The following is a 14,223-nucleotide window of genomic DNA, read 5'->3' on the forward strand; positions in this document are numbered from 1 at the left end:
CTTGGAAAAAGAAGTTATGAAATTTGGGTTTAATCTCGTTTGTGTTTTGTTCTGTTTAAATGACTAGGCAAAATTGTTCTCTACTATCGCGGACAATGGTATGCGATCGCATAGGGTAAGGGGGACTGGGCATTGCGATCGCGGACTAGGATATGCGATCGCATAAGGGAAAATGGACTCCCTTCCCAAACTTGGTCTAACACATTGTGATTGCGGAAGAAACAATGCAATCGCATAGAACAATTTGTGACTTCCCAGAATTTACTCTATGTGATCGCAGAGGGAACTATGCGATCGCATAGTACAAAAATGGACCCCTGAAATTTACACTATGCGATCGCGAACCTTCCTATGCGATCGCATAGCACAAACATCTGGACACCAGCAGACAACAGATTCTGCAATTTTTCCTAATTTCAAAAACCTCCCGAGACCTATCCGAAACTCACCCGAGCCCTCGGGGCTCCAAACCAAACATGCACACTACCTCAAAAACACCCTACAGACTTACTCGTGCATTCAAATCACTAAAATAACATCAACAACTATGAATTTAGCATCAAAATCATGAAATTTTTCAAGAACTTCAAATTTTCCATTTTTCTCAAAAACGATCTGATTCACGTTGTTTCAAGTCCATTTCTTACCAAATTTTACATATTTATCTTAAATCACATATAAGACCTGTATAGGGCATCAGAACAAGAATATGGGCCCGATACCATCAAGTCTTAATCACAATTCATTTCCAAAACTCATAAACAATTTCAGAAAATAATTTTCTTCAAAAATTCATTTCTTGGGCTTGGGACCTCGGAATTCGATTCTGGGCATACGCCCAAGTCCCATATTTTCCTACGGACCCTCCGGGACCGTCAAATCACGGGTCCAGGTTTGTTTACTCAAAATGTTGACTGAAGTAAAATTAATTTATTTTAAAGTCAAAATTCATCATTTTTTCACAGATTTTCACATAATAGCTTTCCGGCTACGCGCCCGAACTACGCATGCAAATTGAGGTGATGTTGAAAGAGGTTTTTAAGACTTCAGCATGTAGAATTCACTTTTAAAATGAGTGATGACCTAACTGTTCGTCCTCGAACGGACAGAAGAAGGAAGTACCTAAGTCGGGGAAAAGATGAGGATAACAGCTCCACATATCGGACTCAGACTTCCAGGTCGATGCCTCAGCGGGCTGACCTCTCCAATGAACACAAACAGAAGGGAAACTCTTCGATCTCAACTGACGAACCTGCCGGTCTAGAATAGCTACCGGCTCATCCTCATAAGACAAGTCCTTATCCAACTGGACAGTGCTGAAATGTAACACGTGGGATGGATCGCCGCGATATTTTTGAAGTATGGACACATGAAACACTGCATGCACGGCTGATAAGCTCGGCGGCAATGCAAGTCTATAAGCCACCTCTCCCACTCGATCAAGAATCTCAAATGGGCCAATGAACCTAGGGCTAAGCTTGCCTTTCTTCCCAAATCTCATTATGCCCTTCATAGGCGACACTCGAAGCAATACCCGCTCACTGACCATGAATGCCAAATCACGAACCTTGCGGTCGACATAACTCTTTTGCCTGGACTGAGCTGTGCGAAGCCTATCCTGAATGATCATGACCTTGTCCAAGGCATCCTGAAACCACCCAACAACCGAGCCTCTCCTGGCTCAAACCACCCAACTGGCGACCGACACCGCCTAACATACAAAGCCTCATACGGAGCCATCTGGATACGCGACTGGTAGCTGTTGTTGTAGGAAAACTCTACTAAAGACAAGAACTGATCCCACGAGCCTCCAAAGTCAATGACACAAGCTCGGAGCATATCCTCTAAAATTTGAATAGTCCACTCGGATTGCCCGTCCGTCTAAGGATGAAACTTTGTGCTCAACTCAACCTATGTGCCCAACTCTCGCTGAACTGCTCCCTAGAAATGGGAGGTAAACTGCGTACCTCGATCCGAAAAGATAGACCCGGGCACACCATGAAGACGAACAATCTCCCGAATATAGATCTCAGCTAACCTCTCGGAAGAATAGGAGACTACCACAGGAATGAAATGTGCTGACTTGGTCAGCCTATCAACAATAACCCATACCACATCGAACTTTCTCTAAGTCCATAGGAGTGCAACAACGAAGTCCATAGTGATCCGCTCCCACTTCCACTCGGGAAGATCAATCCTCTGAAACAAACCACTAGGCCTCTGATGCTCGTACTTAACCTGCTGACAGTTCAAATACTAAGCCAAATATGCAACGATATCCTTCTTCATTCTTCTCCGCCAATAATGTTGCCGCAAATCCTGATACATCTTCGTGGCGCCTAGATGAATAGAGTACCGGGAACTATGGGCCTCCTCTAAAATCAACTCTCAAAGCCCATCCACATTAGGCACACAAATTCGACCCTGCAATCTCAAAACTCCATCATCACCTAAAGTAACCTGCTTGGCACCTCCGTGTTGCACTGTGTCTCTAAGGACACACAAATGGGGATCATCATACTGTCGATCACGGATATGCTCCAATAAAGAGGAACGAGTGACCGTGCAAGCTAACACACGACTGGGCTCAGAAACATCCAACCTCACGAACTGATTGGCCAAAGCCTGAACATCCAAAGCAAGCGGTCTCTCACCGACCGGAATATAAGCAAGACTATCCATACTGGCTGACTTTCTACTCAAAGCGTCGACCACCATATTGGCCTTTCCCGGATGATATAAGATGGTGATATCATAGTCCTTTAATAGCTCCAACCACCTTTTCTGCCTCAAATTTAACTCCTTTTGCTTGAACAAATACTGCAGACTCTTGTGATCCGTGAACACCTCACATGCCACACCATACAGATAATGCCTCCAGATCTTCAATGTGTGAACAATGGTTGCTAACTCCAATTCATGAACCGGATAGTTCTTCTCATGAATCTTCAACTGCCGCAAAGTATAGGCAATGACCTTGCCATCCTACATCAACACTACACCAAGTCTAATACGAGATGCAGCACAATAAACTGTATAAGGCCCTGAACATGTGGGAAAAACCAACACCAGTGTTGTAGTCAGAGTTGTCTTGAGCTTCTGAAAGCTTGCCTCACACTCGTCCGACCATCTGAATTGGGCACCCTTCTGGGTCAACCTGGTTATCGGGGCTGCGATAGATGAAAATCCCTCCACAAACCGGCGATAGTAGCCTACCAATCCCAAGAAACTCCGAATCTCTGTAGCTGATGCTGGTCTAGGCCAGTTCTTGACTGCCTCAATCTTCTTCAGATCAACTTGAATACCCTCTGCGGATACAACATGACCTAGGAATGCAACTGAACTCAACCAGAACTTACATTTCAAAAACTTGGCATACAACTGACTATCCCTCAAAGTCCGAAGAACCACTCTAAGATACTGCCCGTGCTCCTCCTGGCTATGGGAATAGATCAAAATATCATCAAGGAAGACTATCACGAACAAATCCAAGTAAGGCCTGAACACTCGGTTCATCAACTCCATAAAATTTGCTGGGTCATTTGTCAACCCGGATGACATCACTAGGAATTCATAATGCCTGTACCGAGTGCGAAAAGCTATCTTAGGGACATCGGATGCCCTAATCCTCAACAGATGGTAGACAGATCTCAAATCAATCTTTGAAAATACCTTGGTACCCTGAAGCTGATCAAATAAATCATCAATCCTCGGTAATGGATACTTATTCTTTATTGTAACCTTATTCAACTGTCGGTAATCAATACACATTCTAATCGATCCGTCCTTCTTCTTAACAAACAACATTGGCGCACCCCAAGGCGAAACACTAGGTCTAATGAAACCTTTCCCAAGAAAGTCTTGCAACTGCTCCTTCAACTCAGGTGGGGCCATACGATATGGCGGGATAGAAATGGGCTAAATGCCCGGAGCCAAATCAATGCAAAAGTCAATATCCTTGTCGGGCGGCATACCCGGCAGGTCCGAAGGAAATACCTCAGGAAACTCGCGAACAACAGGCATAGAATCAATAGAAGGAACCTCAGCACTAGAATCACGAACATAGGCCAAATAGGCCAAACACCCCTTCTTGATCATACGTCGAGCCTTTATGTATGAGACAACACTGCGGGTAAAATGACTAGGAGTCCCTCTCCACCCAAATGAGGTAAATCTGGCAAGGCTAAGGTCACAGTCTTGGCATGACAATCCAAGATAGCGTGGTAAAGTGATAACCAGTCCATCCCCAATATGACATCGAAATCAACCATATCCAGTAGAAGCAAATCTACACGAGTCTCAAGACCCCCAACCACAACTATACATGAACGATGGACTCGATCTACCACAATAGAATCACCCACCGGTGTAGACATATAAACAGGAGCACTCAAAGAATTACTAGGCATGATCAGATACGGTGCAAAATAAGATGACACATAGGAGTATGTAGATCCTGGATCAAATAAAACCGAAGCATCTCTACTACTATCACGACCCGAATTTCCCACCATCGGGTGTCCTGATGGAGCCTAATATCGGAGCTAGGCAAGCCAAATATTTAAAACACCTTTCCTGCTTTCTTTCAACAAAATAATAAACGAGACAAAATTTAAGCGGAAGACTTTAAATCTAAAGCAACTGAAAACCAAAAGTGCGGAAGTTTAATACACATCACTACCCAAGGTCTGGTGTCACTAGCTCACGGACTACTACAGAATACTACAAACAGTGTCTGAAAGGAAATACATCATGTTTGTCTGATACAAGATGAACAAACGAAAAACATGGAAAGGGACTTCGGCCTGCGAACGCCAGCTAGGCTACCTCGAGAGTCCCTGGACTGAAGACAGCTCCCAGAAATCCTACTGCTGTGGTTCGTAAGCTGCTCCTTGATCTGTGCACAAAAGTTTGCATAGAGTGTAGCATCAGCACAACCGACCCCATGTGCTGGTAAGTGCCTGGCCTAACCCCGGCGAAGTAGTGACGAGGCTAGACAGTACCTACCATAATTAACCTGTACAGGATATATATACAACAAGTGCAAGAAAACAATAACAAGATAATACAAAGTAAAACTGGGAGGGGACATGTTATCGGGGAGTAACAGATAAAAATGAAATATCGGAAATAAGCAGAAGAGACTCCGGTTCCCATAATATCATATATAAGTGGACGGCGTGCCACACGATCCCATAATATCATATATAAGTGGACGGCGTGCCACACGATCCCATAATATCATATATAAGTGGACGGCGTGCCACACGATCCCATAATATCATATATAAGTGGACGGCGTGCCACACGATCCCATAATATCATATATAAGTGGACGGCGTGCCACACGATCCCATAATATCATATATAAGTGGACGGCGTGCCACACGATCCCATAATATCATATATAAGTGGACGGCGTGCCACACGATCCCATAATATCATATATAAGTGGACGGCGTGCCACACGATCCCATAATATCATATATAAGTGGACGGCGTGCCACACGATCCCATAATATCATATATAAGTGGACGGCGTGCCACACGATCCCATAATATCATATATAAGTGGACGGCGTGCCACACGATCCCATAATATAGTTCATAATATCTGACTTCATATAGTAGACCCCTTCAGGGGAGAATGACAACTCAATCCTTTAACCCAGCAAGGGTACAGCTAATAGCCCAAAATATCCCGACAAGGGAGAATATATATATCAGTCTACACATCCCGGCAAGGGAGTATTCACAACACATTCTCCTTTCTAAATCCATTCTTCCTCAGCTAACAAACTCATGTTCGAGCTAACGCTCCAAAACTACACCAATCACAATTTTACCTCAACTGTTCACATTATATGAAACTCATCAAATAAACAAGGAGCTTGTATCATATTATTCGAATTAAAAGCAATCAAGACTCACGGCCATGCTAGACTCCGGTGCATAGATAACCGTCACCATGCCTATACACCGTACTCCACGTTAGTAAGTAGCAAATATCATCCTAATCCTATTCCCTCAAGCCAAAGTTAGAACAAACACTTACCTCGAATGCTCCAAACTCAACTCACGCTTCTAGTATAGCTTTACCTCTTGATTCCACCACCAATCCGCTCGAATCTAGTCATAAGTTACTTAATCACATTAAAAATTACTAAATGAATCATCCCCAATGCATGAAAATAGATTTTTCAAGGTTTTTCCCAAAAAGGTCAAAAATACCCCCGGACCCACGTGGTCGAAACTCGAGGTTCGGACCAAAACCCGGTTACCCATTCCCCCACGAATCCAAATATATGATTTGTTTTTAAATCGGACCCCAAATTGAGGTCCAACTTCTCAATTTGTAGAAAACCTAGGTTCTACCCAAAACACCCAATTTTTCCCATGAAAATCTTTGATTTGAAGTTGAAATTATGTTAAAAGATGTTAAGGAATAAAGAAATTAAGTTAGAAATCACTTACCAATCGTTTTGAAGAAGAAAAGTTGTTTGGAAAATCGCCTCTTAGGTTTTGGGTTTTTGAAAAGTGGAAAAATGACTAAAAATCCCGAATTTATACATTTTTTTGGGGGCTGGCGCGGACCGCACAGAAATGCACCGCGACCGCGCCGAGGGAGGGGAGAAGTGGGCTCTCTCTGAACCCACCCAGTGCGGACCGCACTGATTTGGTGCGCGGCTGCGCTGGTCGACCCTCTGAACCCCACCACGCGGACCGCACAGAAAAGCACCGCGGCCGCGAGGCTGCCAGCACGGACCGCGCGGAAATGGCGCTGGGCCTGCAACATCTGAACCTGTATATTTTTTTTTCTAAGTCTAAGACCTCTCGGGCCCCATTCAAAACTCACCCGAGCCCTCGGGACTCCAAACCAAACATGCACACAACCTTAAAAACATCTTACGGACTTACTCATGCGATCAAATCGCCAAAATAACATCATATACATAGGATCAAGCCTCAAACACATGATTTTCTTTCTTCAACTTTCATAACTCAAATTCTCCATTTTTAGTCCGAAACACGTCATATGACGTCCGTTTTTAGCCAAACTTTACAGATAGTGCTTAACACATATTTAAGACTTGTACCGGGCGTCGGAACCAAAATACGAGCCCGATACCTATATTTTCTAACCCCTTTTTCATTTCAAATTTTCATATCAAATTTCAGAAAACAATTTCTTTCAAAAATTCATTTCTCGGGCTTGGGACCTCAGAATTTGATTCCGGGCACACGCCCGAGTCCCATATTTTTCTACGGACCATCCGGGACCGTCGAATCACAGGTCTGGGTCCGTTTACCCAAAATGTTGAAAGAAGTCAACATTATGCATATTAATACCAAAATTCATCAAATGTTTCACATAATTCACATATTCTAACATTAAAACTTTTCGGCTACGCGCCCGAACTGCGCACGCCAATAGAGGCAACTAAAAGCAAGATTTTCAAGGCCTCGAAAGTGCGGAACAAGGAAGAACTACGGTGATGACCCTTCGGGTCGTCACATTCTCCACCTCTAAAACAACCGTTCGTCCTCGAACGGACAAAAGAAATAAGTACCTGAGTCGCAAAATAAATGAGGATAACGGCTCCGCATATCGTACTCGGACTCCCAGGTCGATGCCTCAGGAGGCTGACCTCTCCAATGAACACGCACCGAAGGAAAACTCTTGGACCTCAACTGTCGAATCTGCCGGTCTAGAATAGCCACCGGCTCCTCCTCATATGACAGATCCTTGTCCAATTGGACAGTGCCGAAATCTAACACGTGCGATAGATCTCCGCGATACTTCCGGAGCATAGATACATGAAACACGGGATGCACAGCTGACAAGCTAGGTGGCAAGGCAAACGATCAAGAATCTCAAATGGACTGATGAACCTAGGGCTGAGCTTTCCGTTATTCCCAAATCTCATCACGCCCTTCATAGGCGATACACGGAGCAATACCCGCTCACCAACCATGAAAGCAACATCTCTGATCTTGCGGTCTGCATAACTCTTCTGTCTGGACTGAGCTGTATGGAGTCTATCCTGAATAATCCTGACCTTGTCCAAGGCTTCCTGAACCAGATCTGTACCCAATAATCGAGCCTCTCCCGGCTCAAACCATCCAACTAGAGACCGACATCGCCTACCATACAACGCCTCATACGGAGCCATCTGAATGCTGGACTGGTAGCTGTTGTTGTAGGCGAACTCTGCTAAAGGCAAAAACTAGTCCCACGAGCCTCCAAAATCAATTACACAGGCTCGGAGCATGTCCTCAAGAATCTGAATAGTCCTCTCGGACTGACCGTCCGTCTGGGGATGAAATGTTGTACTCAACTCAACCTCGGTTCCCAACTCTCGCTGAACCGCTCTGCAGAAATGCGAGGTAAACTGCGTACCCTGATCTAATGAATAGGTGGTTGCAACAGGAACAAAATACGCTGACTTGGTCAGCCTATCAATAATGACCCAAACTGCATCAAACTTTATCCGAGTCATCGAAAGTCCAGTAACGAAATCCATCGTAATCCTCTCCCACTTCCACTCGGGAAGTGCAATCCTCTGAAATAGACCACCGGGTTTTTGATGCTCGTACTTAACCTGCTGACAATTCAAACACCGAGCCACGTGCGCAAAGATGTCTTTATTCATCTTACGCCACCAATAGTGCTGCCTCAAATCCTGATACATCTTCGCGGTGCCCGGGTGAATAGAATACCGAGACTGTGGGCCTCCGCTAAGATCAACTCTCGAATCCCATCAACATTGGGCACACAAACTCGCCCATGCAATCTCAATACATCATCATCATCTAAGGTTACTTTCTTAGCACCTCCACGCTGCACCGTGTCTCTCAAGACACACAAATGGGGATCCTCAAACTGCCGCCTGCGGATACGCTCTAATAGTGAGGAACGAGCAATTGTGCAAGCTAACACTCTGCTAGACTCAGAAATATCCAACCTCACAAGACGATTGGCCAAGGCCTGAACATCTAAAGCAAGCGATCTCTGGCTGACTGGAATATAAGCAAGACTACCCATGCTGGTGAACTTCCTGCTCAATGCATCGGCCACCACATTGGCCTTCCCCGGGTGGTATAAGATAGTAACATCATAATCCTTTAGCAACTCTAACCACCTCCTCTGCCTCAAATTCAACTCTTTCTGCTTGAATAGATACTGAAGACTCTTGTGATCAGTGTAAACCTCACACGTCATGCCATATAAGTAATGCCTCCAGATCTTCAAGGCATGAACAATGGCTGCCAACTCGAGATCATGAACTGGATAATTCTTCTCATGGATCTTCAACTGCCTCGAAGCATAAGCAATGACTTTGCCTTCCTGCATCAACACTGCACCAAGCCCAATACGAGACGCATCACAATAGACCGTATATGGCCCTAAACCTGTGGGCAAAACCAATACTGGTGCCGTAGTCAGAGCCGTCTTGAGCTTCTGAAAGCTCGCCTCACACTCGTCCGACCACCTGAACTGGGCACCCTTCTGGGTCAATCTGGTCATAGGGGCTGCAATGGATGAAAACCCCTCCACGAACCGACGGTAGTAACCTGCTAACCCCAGGAAACTCCGAATATCCGTAGCTGAAGCTAGTCAAGGCCAGTTCTTGACTGCCTCTATCTTCTCCGGGTCTACCTGAATACCTGCTGCTGATACGACATGACCCAGGAATACGACCGAACTCAACCAAAACTCGCACTTTGAGAACTTAGCATACAACTGACTATCCTTTAGGGTCTGAAGGACCACTCTGAGGTGCTGCTCATGCTCCTTCTGACTGCGGGAGTATATAAGAATATCGTCAATGAAGACTATCACGAACAAGTACAAATAAGGTCGGAACACTCGGTTCATCAATTCCATAAATGCTGCCGGGGCATTGGTCAACCCAAATGACATGACCAAAAACTCATAATGCCCATACCGAGTACGAAATGCTATCTTAGGGACATCAGATGCCCTAATCCTCATCTGATGATAACCAGATCTCAAATCTATCTTCGAGAACACCCTCGCACCCTGAAGCTGGTCAAATAAATCATCAATCCTCGGCAGTGGATACTTATTCTTAATTGTAACCTTGTTCAATTGCCGGTAATCGATGCACATTCTCATCGAACCATCCTTTTTCTTAACAAACAACACCGGCGCACCCCAAGGCGAAACACTGGGTCTAATGAAACCTTTCTCAAGCAAATCCTGCAGCTGTTCCTTTAACTCTTTCAACTCCGGCAGGGCCATACGATATGGCGGGATAGAAATGGGCTGAGTGCCCGGGGCCAAATCAATACAAAAGTCGATATCCCTGTCGGGCGGCATACCCGGCAAGTCTGAAGGGAAAACCTCAGGAAACTCCCGAACAACGGGCACAGAATCAATAGAAGGGGCCTCTGCGCTAGAATCGCGAACATACGCCAAGTAGGCCAAACATCCCTTCTCGACCATATGCCAAGCTTTCACATACGAGATAACACTGCGGGTACAATGACCAGAAGTCCCTCTCCACTCTAAACGGGGTAAATTCGGTAAGGCTAAGGTCACGGTCTTGGCATGGCAATCCAAGATATCATGGTATGGGGATAACCAATCCATCCCCAATATAACATCAAAGTCGACCATGTCCAAAAGCAACAAATCAACACGGGTCTCAAGACCCCCAAACACTACGATACAAGAACGATGAACTTGGTCGACCATAATAGAATCACCCACCGGTGTTGACACATAAACAGGAATACTCAACGAGTCACTAGGCATAACCAAATAGGGTGCAAAATAGGACGACACATATGAATACGTAGATCCGGGATCAAATAGCACAGAAGCATCCCTATCACAGACCAGAATAGTACCTGTAATCACAGCATCTGATGACTCAGCCCCTGGCCTAGCTGGCAAAGCATAACAATGGGGCTGGGCCCCACCTTCCCGAATCATATCCCTGGGACGATCGGCTGCTGGTTGACCCCTACCTCTAGCGGTCTGAGCTCCAACACTAAGACCTCTACCTCCACCTCTATATCCTCTACCTCCGCCTCTAGCTGGCTGGGCAGGCTGTGGGGCAACTGGTGCCTGGATCAGCGGGCAAGGACCCTGCTGCTGCGAGCTACTGGAAGCTCGAGGGCAATATCTAGCAATGTGACTCACATCGCCGCAAGTATAACAAGCCCTCGGCTGCTGAGAATAACGAAGTGGTGGTGCACTGATAGGTACTGATGGTGAACTGAAGAGCTGCTGGTCAGAATACTGCGGCTGAGAACCACGACCACCTGGTGTACCATGAGAAGCCTGGAGAGCTGACTGAAAGGGCCTCGAAGGATGGCCTCTACCATAAGAATCCTACCTCCAGACGAGGTACCACTGAATCTACCCGAATGACAGGGCCTCTTATCAGACCCATGACCACCTCCCTGAGCAAGTGCCATCTCTACCCGGCGGGCACCATCTGCCGCCTCCTGAAATGAAATCTCACTACCGGCACTCATGGCCATCTAAACACGGATCGGCTGGGCCAACCCATCAATAAACCTCCGCACCCTCTCTCTATCGGTGGGGAGTATCACAATGGCATGATGAGCAAGATCAATTAACCGAGTCTTATACTGGGTGACCGTCATAGGACCCTGCTGGAGACGCTTAAACTGCCTGCGAAGAGTATCTCGCTGAGTAACTGGGAGAAACTTCCCCAGAACTAACTCTGAAAACTGTTCCTAGGTTAATGATGGCGACCCTGTTGGCCTGGCTAAACAGAAATCCCTCCACCAAGTCTTGGTGGATCCCGCCAGGCGAAAAGTGGCGAAGTCGACCCCATTGGTCTCTACAATGCCCATAGTCCTTAGAACCTCATGACAGCTGAATATGAAATCCTGAGCATCCTCTGAGGGGGTGCCACTATATGTGGTTGTGAAGAGCTTGGTGAAATGATCAAGCCTCCACAAAGCATCCGCGGACATAGCCGCACCATCGCTGGACTGAGCCGCAATACCTGGTTGGGCTGCTACAGCTAGATGAACTACCACGGCTGGCTGAACTGCTGGAACCTAAGCCTGAGGAGCTACTGGCTCTGGAGTACGAGTATCGAGAGTCTGAACTCCTCCCCCAGCCTGAGATGTGGCTGGAGCTACGGGAAGCAAACCCGCTCTAGAAATGCCCTCCATAAAGCCTACCAGTCAGACCAAAGCGTCCTGAAGCACTGGAGTGGCTATGAAACCCCCTGGGACCTGAGCTGGGCCTACTGGAACAGCTGGGGCCGGAAACTCCTCCTCAAAATCGACCTGAGGCTCCGTCGCTGGAAATGCTGCTCGGGGCTCAGCTCTGCCCCGGCCTCGGCCTCGCCCTCTTCCCCTAATAGGGGCTGCTACTGGGGGCTCAGGCTGTTGCGCGGTAGAAGAGGAAGCACGTGTCCTCGCCATCTGCGAAAGAACAGAGTGGAAAGACAATCAGTACCTGAGAAACAGAATTGCATGACAAGAATGAACAAGGTGAAGTTTTCCTAACTCATTAGCCTCTGTGGGATAAATACAGACGTCTCTGTACCGATCCCTCAGACTCTACTGAGCTTGTCCATGAGTTGTGAGACCTAAGTAACCTAGTGCTCTGATACCAACTTGTCACGACCCGAATTTCCCACCATCGGGTGTCGTGATGGCGCCTAATATCGGAGCTAGGCAAGCCAAATATTTAAAACACCTTTCCTGCTTTCTTTCAACAAAATAATAAACGAGACAAAATTTAAGCGGAAGACTTTAAATCTAAAGCAACTGAAAACCAAAAGTGCGGAAGTTTAATACACATCCCTACCCAAGGTCTGGTGTCACTAGCTCACGGACTACTATAGAATACTACAAACAGTGTCTGAAAGGAAATACATCATGTTTGTCTGATACAAGATGAACAAACGAAAAACATGGAAAAGGACTTCGGCCTGCGAACGCCAGCTAGGCTACCTCGAGAGTCCCTGGACTGAAGACAGCTCCCAGAAATCCTACTGCTGTGGTCTGTAAACTGCTCCCTGATCTGTGCAAAAAAGTTTGCACAGAGTGTAGCATCAGCACAACCGACCCTATGTGTTGGTAGGTGCCTGGCCTAACCCCGACGAAGTAGTGACGAGGCTAGACAGTACCTACCACAATTAATTTGTACGGATATATATACAACAAGTGCAAGAAAACAATAACAAGATAATACAAAGTAAAACTGGGAGGGGACATGCTATGGGGGAGTAACAGATAAAAATGAAATATCGAAAATAAGCAGAAGAGACTCCGGTTACCATGATATATCATATATAAGTGGACGGCATGCCACACGATCCCATAATATCATATTTAAGTGGACGGCGTGCCATACGATCCCATAATATCATATATAAGTGGACGGCGTGCCATACGATCCCATAATATCATATATAAGTGGACGGCGTGCCACACGATCCCATAATATCATATTTAAGTGGACGGCGTGCCACACGATACCATAATATCATATATTAGTGGGCGGCGTGCCACACGATCCCATAATATCATATATAAGTGGACGGCGTGCCACACGATCCCATAATATCATATTTAAGTGACGGCATGCCACACGATCCCATAATATCATATATAAGTGGAAGGCGTTCCACACGATCCCATAATATAGTTCATAATATCTGACTTCATATAGTAGACCCTTTCAAGGGAGAATAATAACTCAATACCTTTAACCCGGCAAGGGTACAACTAACAGCCCAAAATATCCCGACAAGGGAGAATATATATATCAGTCTACACATCCCGACAAGGGAGTATTCACAACACATTCTCCTTTTTAAATCCATTCTTCCTCAACTAACACATTCATGTTCGAGCTAATGCTCCAAAAGTACACCAATCACAATTTTACCTCAACCGTTCACATTATATGAAACTCATCAAATAAACAAGGAGCTTGTATCACATTATTCGAATTAAAAGCAATCAAGACTCACGGCCATGCTAGACTCTGGTGCATAGATAACAGTCACCATGCCTATACACCGTACTCCATATTAGCAAGTAGCAAATATCATCCTAATCCTATTCCCTCAAGCTAAAGTTAGAACAAACACTTACCTCGAATGCTCCAAACTCAACTCACGCTTCTAGTATAGCTTTACCTCTTGATTCCACCACCAATCCGCTCGAATCTAGTCATAAGTTACTTAATCACATTAA

This window comes from Nicotiana tabacum, chromosome 1 (assembly GCF_000715075.1).
Source record: "Nicotiana tabacum cultivar K326 chromosome 1, ASM71507v2, whole genome shotgun sequence".
Classification (NCBI taxonomy): domain Eukaryota; kingdom Viridiplantae; phylum Streptophyta; class Magnoliopsida; order Solanales; family Solanaceae; genus Nicotiana; species Nicotiana tabacum.